The sequence below is a fragment of the Talpa occidentalis genome, unplaced genomic scaffold, assembly GCF_014898055.3.
Source record: "Talpa occidentalis isolate TD23 unplaced genomic scaffold, MPIMG_talOcc4v2.1 talOcc4.17, whole genome shotgun sequence".
In the NCBI taxonomy this organism is placed as follows: domain Eukaryota; kingdom Metazoa; phylum Chordata; class Mammalia; order Eulipotyphla; family Talpidae; genus Talpa; species Talpa occidentalis.
This window is the reverse complement of record NW_023601754.1, coordinates 12,047,811-12,072,844: the sequence shown is the minus strand read 5'-3', so window position 1 is coordinate 12,072,844 and position 25,034 is coordinate 12,047,811. Positions and strand designations below refer to the sequence as shown.

General features: G+C 42.7%; 1 protein-coding gene across 1 annotated transcript in view; it reads left to right on the top strand.

Moving 5' to 3' along the window:
- WDR59 (WD repeat domain 59) overlaps nt 1-17,118 on the top strand; it is a 136,773-nt gene extending 119,655 nt beyond the window's left edge. Inside the window, exon 28 of the transcript XR_008552424.1 lies at nt 16,843-17,118. The gene's annotated coding sequence lies outside the window, so the exon portion shown is untranslated. The remainder of the gene's footprint in view (nt 1-16,842) is intronic.
- Nucleotides 17,119-25,034: the final 7,916 nt, after the last annotated feature.

Sequence of the window (25,034 nt, the reverse complement as noted above, 5' to 3'; positions counted from 1 at the left end):
TTCCACTTTCTGTCTTTATGATTTTGACAGATATGACTAAATATGTTATGTAAGCAGAATCGCACAGTATTTGTCTTTTTGTGACTGGCTTATTTCACTTAGCATCCTGACCTCAGCGTTCATCCATGTTGTAGCACATGTCAGAATTTTCTTTCTTTTTAAAACTGAATGATACTCCCTTGTATGCATAGACCCCATTTTGCTTTTATATGTCATCAACTGATGGACACCTGTGTTGCTCTCACATTTTAGCTATTGTGAATAATGCTGCTATGCACAGCTCTTTAGTTCAGTTGAGTATATACTCAGAGTGGAATTGCTGGATCCCTAACTGGGCCAGTAAACCTGTCCTCCAGCTTAAGGATTAAAAAAGATTTTTAATCTTATGAGAACTCTCCATACTGTTTTCCACAGTGGCTGTAGTACTATTTTACCTTCAAACACACAAGTATTCTACTTTCTCCACACTCTCAGCAATACCTGTTTTCTTTTTTTTTTTTTTTAACAGTAGCCATCCTAATGGATATGAGGTGGTATCTCATCATAGTTTTGATTTTCATTTTCCTAATGATTAGTGATTTTTCATGTGTACCTTCTTTGGAGAAATGTCTCTTCAAGTCCTTTGCCCATTTTGAGTTGGATTGTTCATTTAACATACATTTTGAATCTAAGAGGGGAACAAAAATGAATAGGGTTGGTCAAACTTATTTGACTATGATGCTTATTTCTTATCGATCATCTTATAGCATTGGTATTGGGCAAGATCTAGTTATAGCTTGGGTTTTTCAGAAGCAGGGTCTGAAATGGTGATTCTTATGCAAGTGATTTATTGAGGGAGGGGCTTCAAAAGAAACTTGTGAGGCAGCAAGGGAAGTAGGATAAGGTAGGAGGAGAAGACAGGCAAAGATGTGGGTGAAGATTTTTAAGTTTAGCCTCAGCCTGATGCCAGGAGAGCTCTGGAATGTGAATTGCACCTTTGAGGTTGTCTCCTCTGTGAAAAGCTGACCTAAAGGAGACATTTTAATGGGGGCCGCCATGGTCACTGCAGACAAATCACTTTGCTGTTCTCTTTATATTGAGCCCAGATCCTTGGACTGGACATTCCAAAAAGCCAGCAAGAGCAAGAATATCCTGTCTGAAAGGACTGATGAAAGTCAACTTTTTTTTTTTAACATTTATTTATTTATACAAGAACTAGGGTACAGGCCAGATGCATGGGAGGGTGAGAGGATTCACCAGAGACAGAGCGGGGAACAGAACAGGCAGACTGATGAAATACACTGCTGAGGGGAGCATCAGGTGAGACAGGAGAGGTCTGCCTCACCATGTGGGATTCTCACTGGCCGGCTGGGATCAAACCTGCGCTGCAGAGGCTGCGGACAGCTTCACAGTGCGGCGCTTAACCTCCTGCGCCACCAGGGAGGCCCTGAAAGTCAACTTTACCTTTGTTTATTTGGTGATCCCTCCACCTGGTCATTTTTACCTTGTGACTCCTTGGCCATTACCTCATCTTTCATTACCTCATCCTTTCTTTCTTCTTTTTTTCCTTTCTCTCTTTCTCAAATACTTCCGACAGAGAAAGGAGTAGGTGTGAGCAGTTAACAGCCAACACCCAACAGCTGGAGTACAGGTGTACTAGCCCAGTTAGGGAACCTGGAAAGTGTACCCACGGACGTGCCACAGTCCTGTCTAGCACTTCTCGCCAAGGCTGCACAGGAGTCAGACTCATCTTTGGAGTACCTGTCAGTATTCATTTAGCCCTCCCTTCCCTACAGTTTCGTTATCTCTAAGATGCAGATAAGTTATCCTAGAGTTGCCTTATAAAAATAAAGGAGAAATTTCATTGTGAACATACAAGGGTGGGAAGTAAGGATAAATATTTGGTCCCTATCCATGTGAATGAGTATATCTTGTAGAGGAACTGGGCTTTTAGCCAAAAGCAAGAACATTCTTGGTTTAGAAGGAACAGGTGTAGAGGGGAGGACACGCCCCTAGTTCCAGCAAGGCTGGAGACAGAAGCCATGTGACACTAATCTTTTCTGTCTGGGCAATAGCCATCTCTGTGCCACTCTTAAGTTAGCAAGACACTTTTTTTTTTCATCTCTTTTAATTTTTTTTTAACTTTTTACATCAGTGTTCATTTTTAAACAATATTTGCTTCCCCACCCCCTCAGGTGTAGTCCCCATAGAGTTTCCTTCCCCAATGCACCCGTGCACCATCACCTCAGTCCCCTGTGCTCCTCCCTCCCTCCCTCTGATCCCTCTCCCTCCTCCTCCCCTGCAGGATGTCTCTGATTTATAATTGTCCATTTTTGCTTTGTTGTGTTTTGTCGGTTGGTACAAAGGTTGTTTACTGTATGGCATCCTGAACATATCGAGATGTTCAAAAAGAAATTGCTCCTGAGTTTTGCATTCTTTAGACATCAGCCAGTGAAAAAATCCTTGTTGAAGTACTTGGGCCTTCCTCCCCTAGACTGTGTGAGACTAGCAGTTGCTGCTAGACTGCCACATATTTGTTCCTGGCACAACTTTGGGGAGTTAACATCAGGACCCCCTTACACCTGCTGAAGGGAGTTGTGTTGGGCAATTGCTGACCATCCTGAGTCTTTGTGCTGAAAATGCTCAGAGAACCAATGCTACAAGGAGCTTTTTCAAATTTTTTTTTGGGGTGTGAATTTGTCAACTTGGATGCCTGACCAATAAAAATGAATAGTGAAATGAATATAAATGACTATATAGAGAAAAACAGGGAGACTGGGAAAATAACTGGACCCTAATGTAAGTCTGACCTCCAGGTAAGGAGAGGGCGATGAGAAGGTTGGAGGGAAGAGTTCTAGACAGCACTGCAGTCTGGGGAGGGTTCAGCTAAGCCACTGGGAAGTTCTTGCACCGACGCTGGATGTCAGAGGAGTGCATCTTCCAGGAACAGGTCCACCCTGGTACACATTCCTTGCTTGGTCAAGGCAGGGTGCAGCTCAAAGTGGCCACAGTCCCAGAGCAAATGAAGCGGTGGCTCTCGGAGCACCCGGGCCCCTGGATGGATGATGCTCGCTGTAGAGGGAAGGTGGCCAGGGTCACCTCATTGCACCCCTTGCATCACACAGCTCTGTTCCTGAGAAATTCCAAAAAAGGCTGGTGGGAGGAGCTACATCCCCCACCACAACAATTGACTCTGGGGCTACAAGTGTACCCATCCTCTCTCCTTCACCCTCCAGTCCCTCACCCTCAGCTAGCAGCTCAACAGGTCTTGGTGGCTAGTTGATGGTGGACTCCAAACTTCCATTCTGTAGGGTGTGACCCCTTGATGGTCATACCATTCAAGTTTACTTCCCTTGTCCACAGCTAAGAGGCTCTCAAATGGATCACCTAGGTTCACTTAGACTTCTCTGCACCTAACTCCTCTCCCTGCCACTAAGGGGTTAATTATTCCCGTGTGGAAAACTGGATCTTCCAATCCTTTTCCTTCTGGCCCCCCCTTGACCTGGCAACTGGCCACAGGAACAGACACATTGCTTACAGCTTTTCTCATCTAGAAACTTTGCCCTCCCCATTGTCATCTGGACACCCTGAATGGCTGTGATGCAGCTGTTATCTTGTATAAGTTTTGGCTTATACACACGTAACAAGTCATCTCTCATAAACCAAGCTTGGACTCACCCTCTCTGTTTGTAGGTCCTATGGAATTCTCAGATGGTCAGAGGTGCAAGCCATGGGAAGGGGAGGGATGCACTGTGGGTGGTTTGCGGGCCTGGATAACCTGCTCTCACAGCTTGCTTTTATCCTCTGGTCCTACATGGACTCAGGTTCAGACATACCATTTCCATCCATAACAGACTGTGGCTGTTGCCCCACTTGATGGTATAGGTCCAACCTATTATCTCCCCACTTCCAACTTGCATTCTGTGCCCTGTTTTGTCCTTTGTGGTACTGGAATTAGGATTCTGAAATCCACATTCCTATTCTACCACCTGACTCCACATTGGGTTCTGCAAGTAGGAGGTGCTAGGGGGACCTGAACTGCTGGAAGAAGGTGGAGGGGGCACAGGCGCTGAAGCATCATGTTTTGCTCCGTTCCTGTCAACACCACCACACCTGTGCTTCACCCCACCGGACATTTTTTACCCATCCCAAGCTTTGTCACACTCCTCAAACTCAGAAGCACTAGCCATGACGGGTCCACTCATTACAGATCTGGGTCCTAGCTCTGAAGGATTTCTCTAGCAACCTTTGAAGGTACCCACATTAGCCTGGCTTCTCAGCGGTCTATGAGACCCCTGAAAAAACCTTGCTTTCCTATAAGCTTCTAGGCTCCAATAAACCCATCCTCATTTCTCCCACCCCTTAGGGGTGGGAGTTCCCTCCTGAAATTACAGTGTCAGTATTCACTTTTTGCCTTTTCATTCCCCAACTGCTCTCAAAGTCCCCATGTTGAATTTTCTCTGTAAAAATAGCTGCTGTTGTTATTGTTTTCTGAAATGGACCTTGCTAAATATTGCAGCACTTCTTGGATCTCTGATCAAATGAGATGGTTTGGGACAAAGATCAATAAGCACAAAAAGGAGTGAATCAGATCAGACTTAATTGGTTGGGAGAGAGACTCCCCACCTAGATATTGGACTTGTCTGGAATAATTACAGTCTCTGGCTAATGCCATCAAGACTTTCTAATTAAATCCCCTAGAAGATCCCCAAATGTATCTGATCTACCCAGCCCCTTCCTACACAACATCCCTACCACCTAACTCCTTGACCTGTGGCCTGTCTTGGCCTCATTTCTGCACACCTGTGTGTCACCTCCACGCTTAGGCCTCACTGGACATATGATCTATATACCAAACTGGGTTAGTCCAGCATGAAGCCTGAAGCAATGGCTCAAGGCCACTAACTGACCCTTCACCCTTTGACTTTCTGGGTTTGGCCTGCAGCATCCCCCAAGAACATTTTCTTCTAGCAGTTTCTTTCCAAGTCCACACCCCCAGGGTTTCTGTAGATGTCTTATCAGAGAAGATCACTTGACCCCAATGTCTAAATTACCCAGCAGCTGAGGCTAGACTCCCACAGGCTCCAGCATACCTTTTATTATATGCTATCTTTTCACAGGAAGTTGATTAGACCAATAAATATTTGCAGTCGGGATGGTGGAGATAAGAATTATAATTCAGGATTCTGTTCACCTAGACGCACATCGTCTGATCCTTTCTTACACTGCCGCTGACCTTCACACTGAGGTTCCAGAAGTGATTATGAAACATTTTTCAATATTGGTAGGGCCAGCTTCATGAATGTGTGACCTGTGTCATCACTACCCACCTACTGGCCCATCTTGAAATTCTTAATCATTTTCGCACAAAAGTGTTCTGCATTCCCATTTTGCACTGGGCCTCCAAAATTTTGTGTAGCCAGTACCAGAGGCAGGGTGTAAGAAGTCCCAGCAAAAGCAGTGGAGAACATTTGAATAGTGAAGCTTAAGCACAACTTGCCTGATATACCCGAGCTCCCCTCTACATACTGAGCTTCTGATTGGGACAGGAAGACACGTGGAGCTGAAGCTGGGAACAGAACAGGCAATTGTTGGCAAGTCCCTGCGTGAAGGGGCAGACTTCCCCTGTGCAGGATTTAAGCCCTGAAGTCTAAATTTCTCCCATCTTCACCACCTATATTTTCATTAAGGGCTTCTTAAACTTGGATCACAGAGAGGATTCATCAAGTCCTTGACCTTGTATTAGAATATAATTAAATCTTTATTCTCACTAACCTCTAAGAGATATTTAGGGATATCTGTATCTATCTATAAGTAGATAGTATAGATAGATAGATATCTATAAGTATAGATAGATATAGATAGTATAGATATAGATAGTATAGATATCTATAAGTATAGATAGATATAGATAGTATAGCTATAGATAGCATAGATATCTGTAAGTATAGATATAGATAGTATAGATATCTATAAGTATAGATAGATAGATAGAGAGAGAGAGAGAGAGAGAGAGAGAGAGAGAGAGAGAGAGAGAGATATCCCACTTTGAATGTAAGCAGCAAATAGTGGTATTAGCAGTCCCAATAGAAATAGAAGTTATTTTCAGGTCATGTTACAGTCATTGAAGAGATCTAAAAAGTCCCTTTTGCCCATCATTTTCTCAAAATTGCTAGATTTTGTCATTTATTCCTTTATATTTAATGCATTTTAAAAGCAGCATTCAGAGGAGAGCAGCCACAGCTTCACAGGCCACTAAAGGAGTTTGTGCACATACACAAAAAGAATCCTGATAGGGGTCACTTTCATTTCCTGGTGCCCAGGTGGCCCTGGGGATAGATCTTGCAGAGAAATGCAGCTGCCTTCCTGTGCCCGGCTCCTCTCCGCCCAAAGGGCCCCTCTGGCAGGGCCGTGACAGAGGCCGGGGTGTGGCCGGCCCCCAGCTGCAAGGGAGCCCGCGCTGGTCGGGGACCCGCGTCTCCCACGCTGGGGGTGCGAGGCCGCCACCTAGTGGTGCAGGGCGGTTTGGGTTAAAGCTGCTCCCGGCCCACATTCAGCTCCGCGGCCGTCCAGCGCCCCTACTCGGCCGCCCGCTCTCAGCACCTGAAAACTGAAAATTCCCAGGCCATGCCCCCAACTTTACACGGCTACTCTGCTCCCCAGCCCAGGCTCCAGACCAGGCGACTCGGTTCAGACGATGCTGCAGCCCCTCCCCGCTTCGCGCAAGGGCCAGGCACGGTCACCCCGAGGAAGGAGACAGACCAAGGTCACAGGCAGAGAGAGGGTTACGTGTCCATCCGGTCCTCTAAACACAATGTTCTAACCAGGTGCGGAGGTGGAAATCCTTCCTTCTCCGGAGCATTCACCTGGGCGGGGAACACTCGCCTGGGGCGGGCCTTGCTTTTTCATCTCTAACTTCGTCATTATCACCCTCATAAATTATGTCATCCCATCTTTATTTGAATATGCAATTATTTTCTTTAAGGGACTCGCTTTTTTTTTTTTAACCAAAATAAATGCACAGAAAGAGAAAACCTTATATCACTCTCAGACATGAAAAACCCAGTATCCCTCGCTGCAGTTACAAGGTAACTGTAAAGACAATGCAACAAAGACAAAATAATGACATTATTGTTAGTAGATTCTTGTTAGACTTCGTGGACTTCAGCAAGGTGTTAAAGACTTAGGAGTACTAAATAGAGGCTTTCTCGCTTGCCTGAAGGGACAATTCTCTTTTGCCTGGAGGGACATTCTCAATATTCCAGTTTAGCCCACCTTTTGGGATTGCTGAGGGAAGAAGGTTGAGCATCTCAACTTTCGGCAGCAGCTCCCTGAAAGACACATCACAGAGCAGGTCCTGCATCAGCAGCCCTGAGTGCTGGAGGGATGGGTTATTCGTCGTCTATACAATTGACGAGCATTTTGAACATTCCTCCTCTGCCCCCAGTGGACCTACAATTCCATCTCCTGATCTGCAGCTAGAAAGCCACTTGCAGTATTCCCTGGACCTGTGTTGGGCTCAGGGAGGCTACAAAAATGTGTGTAGGTAGGAGGAGACTTGAAGGACCTCGTTGGTTGCCACAAATGTAGTATGGCCAGCAACCTTCCTTCACAGACTCCTGTCCTGGGGTGTGTGCCAGGGCTCAGCCTTAAGGGGCACATACTACTCCAAGTTTTACGCACAGGGTTTCCAAAAGAGAGGAAGAATTTGCATGTGCATGGTAGAGCTGTGGGCAAACTAAGGAATTGAATGAGAGAGAGTGTGTATGTGTTGCACGTGCGCACATGAACTACAGAAGTGTGCACATAAGGACGCCATGCAAACTACCATGGTGTCTAGCAGCCTGAGGTCACGTCCCTCAGAGACCCTAGTATACCCCCATTCCTTCCAATCCCATAAAATGCCAGCTTGAGAAAGCGCAAGGCTGCTAGGAATATTTACTATTTACTATCCTAGACCCCTGACCACACTTCCTTAGAGCATATACTAAAAAGGGCAAGTGTGAATCTTTCCTCTGTCTCCCACAACTCAGGAGTTTCTCAAAGGCCAGAAAATCACTCCTATAAGGAAGGAAAGTGCCTGTCTCACAGTCTCTGGGAAAGGATAGAGTCCTAACTTAGATAATTGCCAGCTGGCAGACACAGCTGACCTAGTCATATTCACACTGACAAACCCTTTGTAATTCTCCATTCTCTTCACCTCCCTATTCACCCACCCATCCTTTCTTTAAAATGCCCAGTTACCTCTGTACAAATCAGAATGGCATTCAGCTCTTTCCCCTACTGTCAGTAGTTACTGAATAAAATCTGTTCTCACTGTTTTGACTAATGCCCAGGTTTGTCCATCTTTAATACAGTGTGTGCCTGTGTAGACAGCAATGTAGGCAGGCATTTTTGTCTGTGTCTGCAGTTGATGACAGCGAAGAGTGTCAGCTTAAGAACTTAGTGTAGCTTGGCCTCCCCGGTGGCGCAGCAGGTTGAGCACCGCTCTGCGAAGCTGTCCACAGCCTCTGCAGCGCGGGTTTGATTCCCGGATGGCCAGGGAGAAACCCACATGGCGCAGCAGATCTCTCCTGCCTTGCCCGCTGCTCCCTTCAGCAGTGTCTTTGGTCCGTCTGCCTGTTCTGCTCCCTGCTCTGTCTCTGGTGAATCCTCTTACCCTCCTGAGACTCTGACCTGTACCCCAGTTCTTGTATAAATAAATAAATCTTTTGGGTCTCCCCTCGTGGTGCAGCGGTTGAGTGCTGGCCTGCGAAGCTGCCCATAGCCTCTGCAGCGCCGGTTCTATCCCCCGCTGCTCCCCGGCCACCAGAGGAGGGTCCCACATGGCGCGCAGACCTCTCCTGCCGTGCCCGCTGCTCCCCTCAGCAGTGTACTTCGTCAGTCTGCCTGTTTTGTTCCCCACTCTGGCTCTGGTGAATTCTCTCACCCTCCCGCCTTCTGACTGTACCCAGTGCTTGTATAAATAAATAAATAAAGCTTTTTATAAATAAATAAATAAATAAATAAATAAATAGATAAATAAATAAATAAATAAATAGATAGATAGATAAATCTTTAAGAAAAAAAAGATCTTAGTTTAGCTTAAGGGCATTCCACTTAGCTTAGATGTGCCCTTACTTTGATTGTGCTTCTTTAGCCTGAACTGTGTCCCTACTGTGTGGCATAAGTTCTTGAAAGCATATGTGGGTGGATCTCCAAAAGAGCTATCCTGACCCCCTAGGAACACATCTCAAAGTCTATATTTTCTGATAGTCCATGCGAAGTTTCCTGTAGTAGGCAAGGGAATGTATGTTCTGTATTCAAATTACTTTACCTACATTCCTAGAGCTTCTGCTGTGTGTCAAGGATTAGAAAGGGCTACTGATTTTGTGCTTAACTGACTTTGGCTTGTTCCCTCCAAAGTCACCATTGTGGATGTAAATAAACAGTGTTAACGTGTGATTGTTTAAGTCAAAGTAGTATACACTAACAGACCTGAGACTCCTCCTGACAAACAGCTGTAGAGAGATGACTGCCCAGGTGGTTGGCCTATTGTCTACAGCACCAACAGAAACCTGCCCCTCCCTTTTGACCCCAAGCTCCCCATTGTCACTTGGGGCCTTGCCTCATACTTGAGTCAGAAAATAGAGATGTCCATGACTCCATGTATGTCCCTGCATTCCAAACTATGTGCTTATTTTACTGAGAATAGGCCAGGGTTCTGCTGCCTGTCACTACCAAAAAGCTAATAAGCAGAGAAAGGAATTGAATTTGTAAGTACTTATTTTTCAGATCACTGGCCATTGGTCTGAGAGAACGGAGAGACCATTCTGCCATCTCATCTTGAACTGGCATTTTTATAATGAGTTACACAAAGACAGTCATAAGCAAACAGCCCACCAGAACAGCCTGTCACAGTTGATGTTCTTGATATTCGTCACATTTAGCCCCAGATTTTGTTATCAGCCTCCTGGTTATCTTGACCTTGGTACATCCTGGCCTGTTTGGTTAATTTCTTATTTTTTTGAGATTTGTTTATTTATACAAGAACCAGAGTACAGACCAGATTGGTGGGGGGGGGGGGGCACTGAGAGGATTTACCAGAGACAGAGCAGGGAACAGAATAGGCAGACTGATGAAATACACTGCTGAGGGGAGCAGTGGGCGAGGCACAAGAGGTACTCTGCGCCATGTAGATTTCTCCCTGGCTGGCCAGGATCGAAGCTGCGCTGCAGAGGCTGTGGACAACTTCACAGTGTGGCGCTCAACTGCCTGTGCCACCAGGGAGGCTGTCTGGTTAATTTCTGCTGGCATCAATGTCTGGCACACATTCAGGCATCATCAGGGCAGAAATCTCAGTTCGAAGCAAGTTTTAGTTTAAAGAAAACATCATTAGTCACACTGTGTGTACATGCAGCCTGTGCTAGGTGTGTGTGTGCAGTTCCCTATGCTAGATAGGGTGCCTTTCCCCCGTCCTTAACCTCCTAGCACTTACATCTGTGACAGACTCTTCCATGGCTGAGCCAGCCTTACTCCACTCACAGGCTATCCCCTTCACACTATAAAGCAATATGTATGTCATTGTTTTTTTAAACTATACCATAGAGAAATGTAATATACTGGAGCAAAGTTCTATTGGAGAAAGAAAATAATACCAAATGATAATCAGAATCCACAGGAATGAATGAAAAGAACTAGAATTCATTCAAAAAATAAGACTCATCATCGAGGCTAATATTACCCTATACCCAAATCAAAGAAGTCATGAGAAAAGAATGCTACAAATCATTATCTTATGAATATATAAATAAAACCTAAATAAACAAACAAACAAAAACTAGAAACCAAATCCAGCAGCATAAAAAAAGATTATACAATATGACCAAGTGGCATTAATCCTAGGAATGCAAGATTTGTTTGACATTTGAAAAGCAATCATGTAATATACCATATCATAGAAAAAAAAAGAAAAAACCCACATGATCATGGAAATAAATGCAGAATGAAAATTTGAAAAAATTCAATAACCATCTTGATAAAAAATAATCACAAGCCATGATTAGAAAGGAATTTTCTCAGTCTGATAACAGGCATCTACATAAAACCCATAGTTCGCATCATACTTAATATAAGACTGAAAGCTTTTGCCCTAAGATCAGAACAAGACAAGGATGTCTGTTCTTGTCACTTATATACAACATTGTGCTAGAGGCCAATTGGGCAAGAAATTGGCATACAGATTATAAAGGAAAGAGTAAAACCGCCTTCTCTTGCATATGACATGATGTGCATTATATGTAGAAAATCCTAAGAAATCAACTTAAGAAGTATTAGAACTTACGAATAAGTTCCACATGGTTGTACAATTGAGGACCAATGTACAAAATGAATTGTGTTTGTATATACTAGCAATGAGCAGCCTGGAAATGAAATTTAAAAAAAAAAAATTCCATTTAAAATAGTACCAAAAAAGCAAGAACAGACACACAGACCAATGGAATCGAATAGAAAATCCAGAAATAAACCCACAGATTTATGGTCAACTAATCTTTGACAAAGGAGCAAAGACTATGCATTGGAGCAAAGAAAGTTTGTTCAATAAATGGTGCTGGGAAAACTGGGTCGCTACATGCAAAAGAATGAAGCTTGACTACTACCTAACACCAGGCACAAAAACCAACTCAAAATGGATTAAAGAACTAGACATAAGACCTGAAACCATAAAATATATAGAAGGAAATATTGGCGAAACACTACATTAAAGACATCTTTACAGACACATCACCCAAAGCAGTGATAGTGAAGGCAAAGATAAACAGCTGAGACTACATCAAATTAAAGAGCTTCTGCACAGCAAAAGACACAATAACCAAAACAAAGAGAAACCCCACCAACTGGGAGAACATTTTTGCAAACAACACTAATGATAAAGGACTGATGACAAAAATCTACAGAGCTGATGAGACTCAACAAAAACAAAGAAAATAATCCAGTCAAATAATGGGCAGAAGAGCTAAAAAGAAACTTCTCTGAAGAGGAAATGCAAATGGCCAACAGGCATATGAAAAAAATGTTCAACATCACTTGTCATCAGGGAAATGCAAATCAAAACTCCAATGAGATACCATCTGACACCAGTGAGAATGGCACATATTAAAAAAACTAGCAACAACAAATGTTGGCAAGGTTGTGGAGAAAAAGGAACTCTCCTGCACTGTTGGTTGGAGTGCAAACTGGTCCAACCACTATGGAATGCTGTGTGGAGATTTCTTGACCTACTAAACATAGAGCTTCCATATGATCCAGCAATTCCACTCCTAGTATTTACCCAAAAGACAGAAACATCAATTCCAAAGAGCACCTGCACCCCTATGTTTATAGCAGCACTGTTTACAATAGCTAAGCTTTGGAAACAGCCCAAATGCCCAAAAATAGATGACTGGCTCAAGAAGATGTGGTATATATATACCATGGAATATTACTCAGCATTCAAAAAAGATAAACACATGCAATTTGCAGCAACATGGATGGCGCTGGAAGGAATCATGCTCAGTGAAATAAGCCAGAAAGAAAAAGAAAAATACGGATGGTCTCACTCATAGCAGGAATCTAGAAAACTTAAATGAGAGACCAGGAAAAAGAATAACTATAAGAAAGTAAAAATCAAAATCAACAAACAACTATGAACCAGAGCACTCTTTGGGGGGTGGGGGACAGGGAAAGGAGGGATTGGGGTCAAAATAAGGGGGTGCAATTATATGGGGAATATAAAAATAAAATTTAGGGCCTCCCCGGTGGCACAGCGGTTGAGCGCTGGGCTGCGAAGCTGCCTGCAGCCTCTGCAGCGCCGGTTCGATCCCCGGCCACCGGAGGAGGGTCCCACATGGTGCGCAGACCTCTCCTGCCACCCGCTGCTCCCCTCAGCAGTGTACTTCGGTCCTTCTGCCTGCTCTGCTCTCCCCACTCTGGCTCTGGTGAATCCTCTCACCCTCCCGCGCTTCTGACTGTACCCAGTGCTTGTATAAATAAATAAATTTAAAAAATAAATAAATCCTTAAAAAAAAAAAACCAAAAAAAATAAATAAATAAAAATAAAAATAAAATTTAAATTAAAAAAATAAGAATAAATAAAATAGTACCAAAAGAAATAAAATACTTAGGAGTAAATTAACCAAAAAATCATGCAAAATGTATTTTTAAAACTATAAAATTTTGCAAAAGAAATCAAAGACCTAAGAAATGGAAGAATACTTTCCATGTTCATGGATCAGAAGATCTAATGTTGTTAAAATGACAGTACTCCTGGTTATGGACCAAATGTTTGTGTCTTCCACTCCTGAATCTATATTTTGAAGCCTTAACCCTCAATGTGATGATGTGGAGATAACTTTTTTTTTTTTTATTTATACAAGCACTGGGTACAGTCAGAAGCGCGGGAGGGTGAGAGAATTCACCAGAGCCAGAGCGGGGAGCACAGCAGGCAGAAGGACCGAAGTACACTGCTGAGGGGAGCAGGGGGCAGCAGGAGAGGTCTGCGCACCATGTGGGACCCTCCTCCAGTGGCCGGGGAGCAGCCAGGGATCGAACTGGCGCTGCAGAGGCTGCGGGCAGCTTCGCAACCCAGCACTCAACCGCTGCGCCACCGGGGAGGCCATGTGGAGATAACTCTTGGAGGTAATTAGAATTAGATGAACTCATGAGGGCAAGACCCTGGTCTGATGGGATTAGTGCCCTTATAAGGAGAGACACCAAAGAATTTCTCACTCTTTCCACAAACACACAGTCATGTGAGCACACAAAAACGATGACAGCTCCTACAAATCAAGAAAAGAGGTTTCAAAATGAAACTAACCTTGCCAGCACCTCAATCTTGGATTTTGCTTTGGAAGAAATATATTTCTAGTTTTTAAAGCCACACAGTTTTAATTGTTGTTGCTTTATAATATAGCTTAAAATCAGTAAACACAATGACTCCGTTTCTCTCCTTTTTCCCCTGAGGGTTATTTTAGCTATTTGAAACTTTTCATGGTTCCATATACATTTTATTTATTTATTTATTTATTTATTTATTTATTTATTTATTTATTTATTTATTTATACAAGCACTGGGTACAGTCAGAAGCGCGGGAGGGTGAGAGAATTCACCAGAGCCAGAGCGGGGAGCAGAGCAGGCAGAAGGACCGAAGTACACTGCTGAGGGGAGCAGTGGGCGGCAGGAGAGGTCTGCGCGCCATGTGGGACCCTCCTCCGGTGGCCAGGGAGCAGCCAGGGATCGAACCGGCGCTGCAGAGGCTGCAGGCAGCTTCGCAACCCAGCGCTCAACCACTGCGCCACCGGGGAGGCCCGTTCCATATACTTTTTAATGTTTTTAATTCTAGCTCATTGAAAAGTATTGCTGCTGGTTTTTTTTTTTAAAGATTTATTTATGCATACAAAACTGGGGTGTAAGCCAGAGGTGCAGGGGATGAGAGGATTCACCAGAAAGAGTGGGGAGCAGAAGAAGCTGATCCACTGAAATACATTGCTGAGGGGAGCAGTGGGCGAGCCAGGAGAGGTCTGCTGCGCCATGTGGATTGCTCCCTGGCCATGCTGCAGTGGTTGGCGATAGCTTGATAGTGCTATCTTTAACCCCTGAGCCACCAGGGAAGCCCTTGATGTTGTTTTAATAGGGATTGCATTAAATTTATATTTTACTAGAATGGTTATTTTGACTATATTGATTCTCCCCATCCATGAGTACAGAATATGTTTTAGTCTCTTTATGTCATGATCCATATCCATTAGTAGGTTCTTATAGCTTTCATTGTGTTAGTCCTTCACCTCCTTGGTAAGGTTAATTTCTAGGTATTTGATTCTTTCTGATGAGATTGTTGTTGAAATTGCTGTCTTGATTTCTTTCTCTTCTTTCATTATTTGTATATAATAGTACAACCAATTTTTGTATGTTGATTTTGTAATCTGCCATTTTGTTGTGTTCATTTATTGTTTCTACTAACCTTTTGGTGGACTCTTTAGGTTTTCTGTATATAATATCATGGGCTTTTTTAAAAATCCAGGTTCTTTAGGTGTTTATTATTTCATAGACCAATGCCTTGTATCTGTTTGGATGGCTGGGTACTGCTGCAGGTAAGGTAGAACAAGTGGGAAGGAACTAGGGCAGTAGGGCCCCAAAAGTCCACAGTGAGCATCAAGGGTTCAAGCTTTTCTTTTTTTTTTTTTTTTTAAGATTTATTTATTTATAGAAGAACTGGGATACAGGCCAGAAGCGTGGGAGGGTGAGAGAATTCACCAGAGACAGCGGGGAGCAGAACAGGCAGACAGACTGAAAACACAGCTGAGGGGAGCAGTGGGCGAGACAGGAGAGGTCTGCCGCACCATGTGGGTCTCTCCCTGGTCTCCCGGGAATCAAACCCGTGCTGCAGAGGATGTGGACAGCTTCACAGTGCTGCACTCAACCCTCTGGACCACAAGGGATGCCCAAGGGTTCAAGCTTTCTGCAGTGCTGCAGGTACCCAGGTTATAAGGTGGGGTTCCACAGAGTTTACCCTGGGAGAACTCCTCTGTCAAAACATTAGGAATAGTCTCATTCCATTCTTAACCTCTAGGCTGTGGCTGAGCAATAGATGTAACACTGGGTGGGGACTCTAGTTGAGGCAGGGCAATTGTTGGCAATTGTTCTCTTGCTTTTCAAGTGTGGAGCCTTGCTGTGGGGCACTTATTCCCATTGTTAAGATCCAGGTGCTTCAAACTCTGGTTAAAAAAAACATTCAGTTGTCTTGGTTTGGACCCTACATAGGGGTAAGGCAGGTGTTTCCATATCACAGCCAAAGACTGAGTATAGTATCTTTTTCTTTGAGGAGACAAGGGTGATCTGATCTGGCTCTTTCCACCAGTTCAGACTACAGCTTTCTAGTTGGGGAGCCACGGGTTCAAGTCAGTGATCAGCGCTCTGCACCCTAGCTTGTATGATTCTCCAATGCTGTACCTCTGTCCAGCAGGCCGACTCTGCACCCCCTTCTCCTGTGTAGTAGCCAGTGTTGTACCCAGTGTTTAATGTCCCTGATGTAGGCATGTGCTCTTGAGTCAATAACACAGAAAGGCTCCATAGAGCAACTGCCCCTCCCTCTCGTGGGTTGTACTGCCCAGTATCATTCTAAACACAGCTTAATTACAGTTTTTCCTACTCCTTTCCACTGTACCATCACTCTTAATGTATGTGATAGTCATCGGTTTATCTTTTAGGGGTTGTCTTCTTTGTTTAGGTATAATTTGGTGGTGAATATATGAAGGAGGAGAGCCCAGGATCTTTAGTCTGCTGCCACCTTGCCACATTTCTCCTAGCCTTCCTTTTTCTTTTTCTTTTTTTTTTTTTTTTAAGATTTTATTTATTTTTGCATAGAAGAACTGGGGTGGAGGCCAGAAGTGCAGGGGGTAAGATGATTTGCAAGAGACAGAGTGGGGAGCAGGATAGGCAGATCTACTAAAATACACTGCTGAGGGGAGCAGCGGTCGAAGCAGGAGAAGTCTGCTGCACCATGTGGGTTAGCTCCCTGGCCGGGGATTGAACACAGGCTGCCATGGAAGACCATCAGGGTGGTAGCGCTGAGACTTAACCCCTAGACCACCAGGGAGGCCCCAGCCTTCCTTTCTCTAAGGCACCTAAGCGTATACTCTCTGAAGTCCTTTCCTAATTAATATCATTAAACCATCATTTCCTAATGTGTATATTCTCTCTCTTCTTTCTGCACTGAATTCCATAACATTTTAGGTCAATTAAAAAAATGAGTTAATTTACAAATACTCTAGCTTTACATGTTATATTTCCTGCTCTCTGCAGGCACCTGGATGACATCTTCCTTTCCCTTGGTATCTCTGTTTCAGGACACAGCTCTGGAGGGAGAGCTAGAGAGTACTTGGCCAAGACGGAGGAAATGCAGGTCACCTTCTTCACTGCAATTTGTCTAGCCTTGGGCACTGAGTAGTTTCCCAATATCTCCAGTCACTCCCTGCCCAACCTACCTGTCTAGATGCACGGAGCACAGTAGATTTTTTAGATATTATTCCACCCACCTATGAATAACTCAGGCCTGTGGGCAGCAAGGCCAAATAATGACTCTGAACACCAAAGCAAGTTATTGTCCTCATAGATAAATGGCCCTTTTGCCCTGATTGTTTACCAATTGAAATGGCCAAGCATGAATGTTTACATTCAGTTGTGAGCAGCAGGTCTCTGCAATACCCAAGCAGTGGACTCTGAGTATCAAGCTGGCACTGAGGGGCTAACACCAGAGACCCTGTCTCTCTCTTACCCAGGCCAGAACAAGAGAACCTGCCCACAAGCATAACCATAACCCTGGCCATGGCCGTAGTAATCCATCACTGGCTGTTCCCTCTACACACATGCACCAGGCTGGCAGTTCACAGGGGGCTTTGTTATCTGCTGTCATCTGAGTTCCCCCAACAACCCTGAAGGCAGCCAGTTTAGGGGTTTTGGTCTTTATTTTACATAGAAAGAAATTGAATGTTCATACCAGCACTGTTCACAGTAGTCAAAAGGTAGAATGGCTCAAAGTCTTTTTTTTTTTAAAGATTTATTTATTTATACAATCACTGGGTACAGTCAGAAGCACGAGAGGGTGAGAGAATTTGCCAGAGCCAGAGCGGGGAGTAGAGCAGGCAGAAGGACCGAAGTACACTGCTGAGGGGAGCAACGGGCGGCAGGAGAGGTCTGCGCGCCATGTGGGACCCTCCTCTGGTGGCCAGGGAGCAGCCGGGGATCGAACTGGCGCTGCAGAGGCTGCGGGAAGCTTCACAACCCAGAGCTCAACCGCTGTGCCACCGGGGAGGCCCAGCTCAATGTCTTTTAACTAATGCATGGATAAACAAATGTCCTCTATCCACACAAAGGAATATTATTCAGCATTAAAAAGGAGTGAAATACTGATACATCCTATAACAGGGATGAACTGGAAAAAAATATGGTAAGTAAAAGCAAATACCAAAGGTCATATGCTCTATAATTTCTTTTATACTAAATATCCAGAAAAAGGCATTCCATAGAGATACAAGTAACAGATTCCAAATTACTGGTTGCCAGGGGCTGGGGTGGGGACTGAAGGGATTGGAGTGTGGTATGAAGGGATTGGAGTGTGGTAGCTAATCAGTATGGGTTTCTTTTGGGTTGATGAAAATATTTGGTAGAGGTGATGGTTGCACAGTGTGGATGTACTAAATGCCACTGAATTGTGCATGTTAAAATGGTTGAAATGATGAATTTTATGTTATGTGAACTTTAACACAACTTAAAAATAAGGAAAAAAGAAACCAATGTTTACTAGCTTAATGAACATGCAACATCACCAGTACCAATGTTAAGACCTAGAGTAGAGTCAGGGCTTCTGACCTGGAAACAACTGCTTCCACTCCTGGTAACTGGAAATCTCTTTTTCTATGAATTTGGGGGTTTTGTTGTTTAGTTTTTTAGATTCCGTACACAACATTGGAGAGATAACCTAGATATATGCAGGACTATATGTGTACTCAGTAAAACTGAAAAGAAACCCAATGTTTCATCATACACAATGCTGCCTTTTTACAAAACAAACAAAAACCGCCTAACCAACCAATAAAAACCCACAAAACATTGAGCACATAAAAAGCCCAAGGTTTCTCTTGAATGAGTGTATACGAGATGAGGTATATTCAATGACAGGTGAAAAAAAAAGCTATTGCCTTCAGATAGCTCCATATTGACAAAATGTTTGAGTGCTTAAAATACAGAAGTATGTTTTCTGTGTATGCGTGTATGCTTGAGGCAAACCTATATTTACATTTCCTGGTATAATTATTAGTAAATATTTGTTTATTTTCTACTGTGTTTTGGAGAATACCACTAGGATGAGAAAATTTTCCTGCCCTTAAATACTTAAGGTCCAGTTAGGAGAGTGAGGGTGGTAGTAAAGGATACAATGTGCAGAATGTTACAAGCAGTAACACTCTGGCATCAGAGAATATTCTATGGAGTGGGGACCCTTGAATCTAGGGGTCAGGCCTGCCATGCTTCCACTGGAGGAGGAGGGAGCTGAATTTGCAGAGGTAGTGGAATTTGGATCTCATCATCTTTGTAAGAGGGAAACTTTGACAGTTTCTAAGTGGGGTGATGAGATGTGAAAATTAAATTTCAATTCTTCAGGAGTATTGAAGATGAATTAGACGAAGTAGAGCTTGAAGGAAGAGAGACCATCTAAAACATGATGATTCTCATAAACACAATGTGAGGGAAAGAAAGTAGTTACAAAAGAGTACAACTTATAGGTGTATTCATAAAGTTCAGAAGGAGACAAGACAAATGTACAGTTTTTGAAACCAATATGGTGGCTTGGGGACAGGGGAAAGTGGCATGAGAGAGAGTTCTGTTGATTGCTTGTCTTATCTCTCTAAGTATTTTCACTGATCTTGTGACAATCCATTGCACTGTGTTCTTATGACTTTGTGACCTGTGCGACATCTGTGGATGTCAAACTTTAACAAAAAGCTTACTTTAAAAAGAGACCATTTCATAGTAGCAAAAAAATAAAAGACCTGCAAGAAACTAAGGAATAATTTTAATATACATGCAAGTCCTGAATGCAGAAAAGTTAGTGGAACAAAATTGCAGTTGTGTTGAATAAGTAACAATAAATAGGAAGACTCAGTATTGCAGACATATCAATCCTCTGCCAACTAATCTATAAAGTTAATGCACAGCCTCTCAGAATCCCATCAGACTTTTCCATCGGCATTGACAAAGTGATTGTAAAGTTTGTATGAAAAAAAGAAAAATATAAGCCAAGACCCTTTGGGTGAGTAAGGAGCCTTAGCAGATATCAAGATTAATTACAAAACCATAATAAACAAACCAATGTGGTATTGATAAAGGGAGAGACAAACTTGATTTGTATAAGAATATCAAAGATGACCAAAACTCATGTACCTATATGTTTAGAAGGTCAGAATTTACTATCTCAATCTGTCTTCTGTCTATCTTCTATCTCAATAAAAGAACTAAATGACCTTATATCTTTAGGTCTATTTGTAACTGTTCCATTGATCTGTTTATTGCATCTTCATTGTAGGAGTACTACATTGTCTTGGAGATATAATTGTGTGCTAATTCTTTTTTTTCAAAGGTTTATTTATTTTTATATAAGAACCGGGGTACAGGCCAGATGCGCTGGAGGGTGAGCGGATTCACCTGAGACAGAGTGGGGAACAGAACAGGCAGACTGATGAAATACCCTGCTGAGGGGAGCAGGAGACAGGAGAGGTCTGCTTCACCATGTGGGATTCTCGCCGGCCAGGCGGCCAGGATTGAACCCACACTGCAGAGACTGTGACAGCTTCACAGTGCAGCGCTCAACCAACCACCTGCGCCACTAGGGAGGCCCTGGCTAATTCTTGAAGTCAGGAAATGTAAGTCCTGTAAAATTGTTCTTTCTCAGCATTGCTTTGGTTATTCTAGGTTCTTTACCTTTCCTTATAAATTCTAGCATTTTGTCAATTTTTCCTCCTCTCCCTTCCTTCTTTCCTCCCTTTGGTGAGAACATGTAAATTCTAATCTCAGAAAATTTCAATTATATAATAGTTTATTAATTTCTTTTTTAAAAACTATTGGGATTATGATTGGATTGTTTTGAATCTGTAGATTAATTGGAGAATTTGAGATCTTAATACTGAGCCATGCAATCCATGAGCTTGAAACTTGCTATATTCATGAACTTCATTTATTTAGATATTCTTTAATTTCTCTCGGCAGCATTTTGTAGATTTTCACTTGAAGGTTACAGAATTAAAAGTAGCATAATAATTGTTAGATTATCAAATGGCCATCCTACCAAAAACAATTTACAGATTCAATACTATTCCAATAAAAATTTCAATGACATTCTTCAAAGAAATAGAACAATTATTGATGAAATTCATATGGAAGCACCAAAAACCCCGAGTAGCCAAGCTCTACTGAAAAAAAAAAAAAGAAAAAGAAGGGAATGGAGGCATCACACTCCCAGACTTCAAGCTATAATACAAAGCCATGATCATCAAAATTGCATGGTATTGGAACAAGAACAGACACACCGACCAATGGAACCGAATAGAAAATCCAGAAATAAACCCACAGATTTATGGTCAACTAATCTTTGACAAAGGAGCAAAGAATATGCACTGGAGCAAAGAAAGTTTGTTCAATAAATGGTGCTGGGAAAACTGGGTCGCTACATGCAAAAGAATGAAGCTTGACCTCACCCAATGCACAAAAACCAACTCAAGATAGATTAAAGAACTAGACATAAGACCTGAAACCATAAAATATGTAGAAGGAAATATAGGTGAAACACTCCATGATATGCACATCAAAGACATCTTTACAGACACATCACCCAAAGCAGTGATAGTGAAGGCACAGATAAACAGCTGGGACTACATCAAATTAAAGAGCTTCTGCACAGCAAAAGACACAATAACCAAAACAAAGAGAAACCCCACCAACTGGGAGAACATTTTTGCAAACAACACTAATGATAAAGGACTGATGACAAAAATCTACAAAGAGCTGATGAGACTCAACAAAAACAAAGAAAATAATCCAGTCAGAAAATGGGCAGAAGAGCTAAAAAGAAACTTCTCTGAAGAGGAAATGCAAATGGCCAATAGGCATATGAAAAAATGTTCAACATCACTTGCCATCAGGGAAATGCAAATCACAACTACAATGAGATACCATCTGACATCAGTGAGAATGGCACCTATTAAAAAAACTAGCAACAACAAATGTTGGCGAGGTTGTGGAGAAAAATGAACTCTCCTGCATTGCTGGTGGGAGTGCAAACTGGTCCAACCACTATGGAGAGCTGTGTGGAGATTTCTGGACCTACTAAACATAGAGCTTCCATATGATCCAGCAATTCCACTCCTTGGTATTTATCCAAAGGACTCAGAAACATTAATTCCAAAGGGCACCTGCATCCCTATATTTATAGCAGCACTATTTACAATAGCTAAGCTTTGGAAACAACCCAAATGCCCAAAAATAGATGACTGGATCAAGAAGATGTGGTACATGTACACCATGGAATATTACTCAGCAATCCAAAAAGATAAACACATGCAATTTGCAGCAACATGGATGGAGCTAGAAGGGATCATGCTCAGCGAAATAAGTCAGAAAGAAAAAGAAAAATACCGGATGGTCTCACTTATAGCAGGAATTTAGGAAACCTAAATAAGGGACCAGGAAAAGGACTAATTAATACAAAGTAAAAATCAAAATCAACAAGCAACTATAAACCAGGGACACACTACGGTGGGGAGGGGGAGAAATGGGGAAAGGAAGGATTAGGGTCAAAATAAGGGAGGGTGCAATTGTATGGGGAATATAACCAAGATGAAAATGCATACATTGTGCAAAAATGAAAAATGATGAAAGAATTATATAAAATAAAATATTAAAAAAATAATTGTTAGCATGTCATAACACTATTCTAGCTGTTTTCCACTTGTAATGACCTAGACACTGTTCCACATCAGTATATACAGATCTACTTCCCTCTTTTTAATGACTACACAGTATTTCACTGTCTGACTATACCATCCTTTATTTAATCTGGCCTCCCTAATGATGACTCTTTCAGTTGCATTGCTTCTAGTCTATATTGCATTACTTCTAGTTTATAAACAGTGTTGCAATTAATATTATTTTACATACACCTTTATACAGTATGTTGGCAAGATTAAATTTCTAGAAGTGGAATTACAAGGTATGACATGTATTACAGTTCCAAACAATGGCTAAATTGCTTGTTCAACCAGAAGACAATGGTGAGAAATGTAAATGGGGATGTCCCATAGATATCGTAGTACCTGAGGACACCTGTGAGTGTGTGTAGCTGCTTTTGCACATGTGAGGTATTTGGAACAGAGTAGGTAGGTGGAAGTAGGCTGAGGGTGACTATTTATATATGCATTTCTTGAGAAAAATAACATGAATGACCTAATGCCTTTAGGTCTATTGAACGACTATTCCATAGCAAACCGTAGATTCAATCTAACTCTGCCCATATCCTGAGGGTGAGCCAGGAGATACCTGGAAGGAAGAGGAGGAAGAGACGCCTATCCTGACCTTGAGAACATCTATTCTTGGAGTGGCCACCAAGGCATCTGGGCCTGGCTCCCAACTCAGTTAGCATAGATGCCCAGTCCCAGAAAAGTATAAACAGGGTGACCCTGAAAATACCTTTTTCCTGGGAGACAAAGGTCAGTGAGATGGGGGCAGGCTCAGTACAAGGATCCTTTGATGAGTTGAATCATGAATTCAAATAAGAGCCCCTATAGCTGGAGCATAAAGGTGTGCATAGTCTTTCCCCATATGAGAAAAACTGGGGGAACACAGTCTCAGTTTCCATCCAGCATGACCACGAGGTTTCACTCCTCCAAGTCCCCTTCCCTATTGGGAACAGAATTCTGTTTTCATGCTTCTCCCCACAGGATGAGACGGAAGTGATCAAATGTGGTGGTTCTGGGTGCAAAATTTAGGGGTTCCCAAAGAAACTTAGAAATCAAGACAAAGAATATCCTAATGCAGAATTTAAAGAATTCTAAATTTATTTTAAAATCCATGATCAACTTTGAGTATTAAAGACAGAATCCAGCCCTTCACTTTTTATTTTTTAAAGATTTATTTATTTATTTATACAAGCACTGGGTACAGTCAGAAGCGCGGGAGGGTGAGAGAATTCACCAGAGCCAGAGCGGGGAGCAGAACAGGCAGGCTGACAAAGTACACTACTGACGGGAGCAGTGGGCGCCGCAGGAGAGGTCTGCGGGCCATGTGGGATCCTCGTGGCTGCCAGCGATTGAACCGGTGCTGCAGACGCCACGGGCAACTTCAAAGCCCAGCACTCAACGGCTGCACCACCAGGGGAGGCCCCAGCCCTTCACTTTCATCACCCTCCATCACCTGCCTCACTAGTCCTTGCTCCAGTAAAACTTTAGTTAAAAAAACAGGTGGCCAGCCCACAGGTTGTAGTTTGCCAATATGGTTTTCAAAAGTCTTCATTATATTTCACTGAGCATGATCCCTTCCAGCTCCATCCATGTTGCTGCAAATTGCATGTGTTTATCTTTTTTGAATGCTGAGTAATATTCCATGGTATATATGTACCACATCTTCTTGAGCCAGTCATCTATTTTGGGGCATTTGGGTTGTTTCCAAAGCCTAGCTATTGTAAACAGTGCTGCAATAAACATAGGGGTGCAGGTGTTCTTTGGAATTGATGTTTCTGTGTCCTTTGGGTAAATACTAGGAGTGGAATTGCTGGATCATATGGAAGCTCTATGTTTAGTAGGTCAAGAAATCTCCTCACAGCTCTCCATAGTGGTTGGACCAGTTTGCACTACCACCAGCAATGCAGGAGAGTTCCTTTTTCTCCACAACCTCGCCAACATTTGTTGTTGCTAGTTTTTTTAATAGGTGCCATTCTCACTGGTGTAAGATGGTATCTCATTGTAGTTGTGATTTGCATTTCCCTGATGACAAGTGATGTTGAACATTTTTTCATATTCCTGTTGGCCATTTGCATTTCCTCTTCAGAGAAGTTTCTTTTTAGCTCTTCTGCCCATTTTTTGACTGGATTATTTTCTTTGTTTTTGTTGAGTCTCATCAGCTCTTTGTAGATTTTTGTCATCAGTCCTTTATCATTAGTGTTGTGTGCAAAAATGTTCTCCCAGTTGGTGGGGTTTCTCTTTGTTTTGGTTATTGTCTCTTTTGCTGTGCAGAAGCTCTTTAATTTGATGTAGTCCCAGCTGTTTATCTGTGCCTTCACTATCACTGCTTTGGGTGATGTGTCTGTAAAGATGTCTTTGATGTGCATATCATGGAGTGTTTCGCCTATATTTCCTTCTATATATTATTTGCAGCAACATGGATGGAGCTGGAAGGGATCATGCTCAGCGAAATAAGCCAGAAAGAAAAAGAAAAATACCGGATGGTCTCACTCATAGCAGGAATCTAGGAAACTTAAATAAGGGACCAGGAAAAA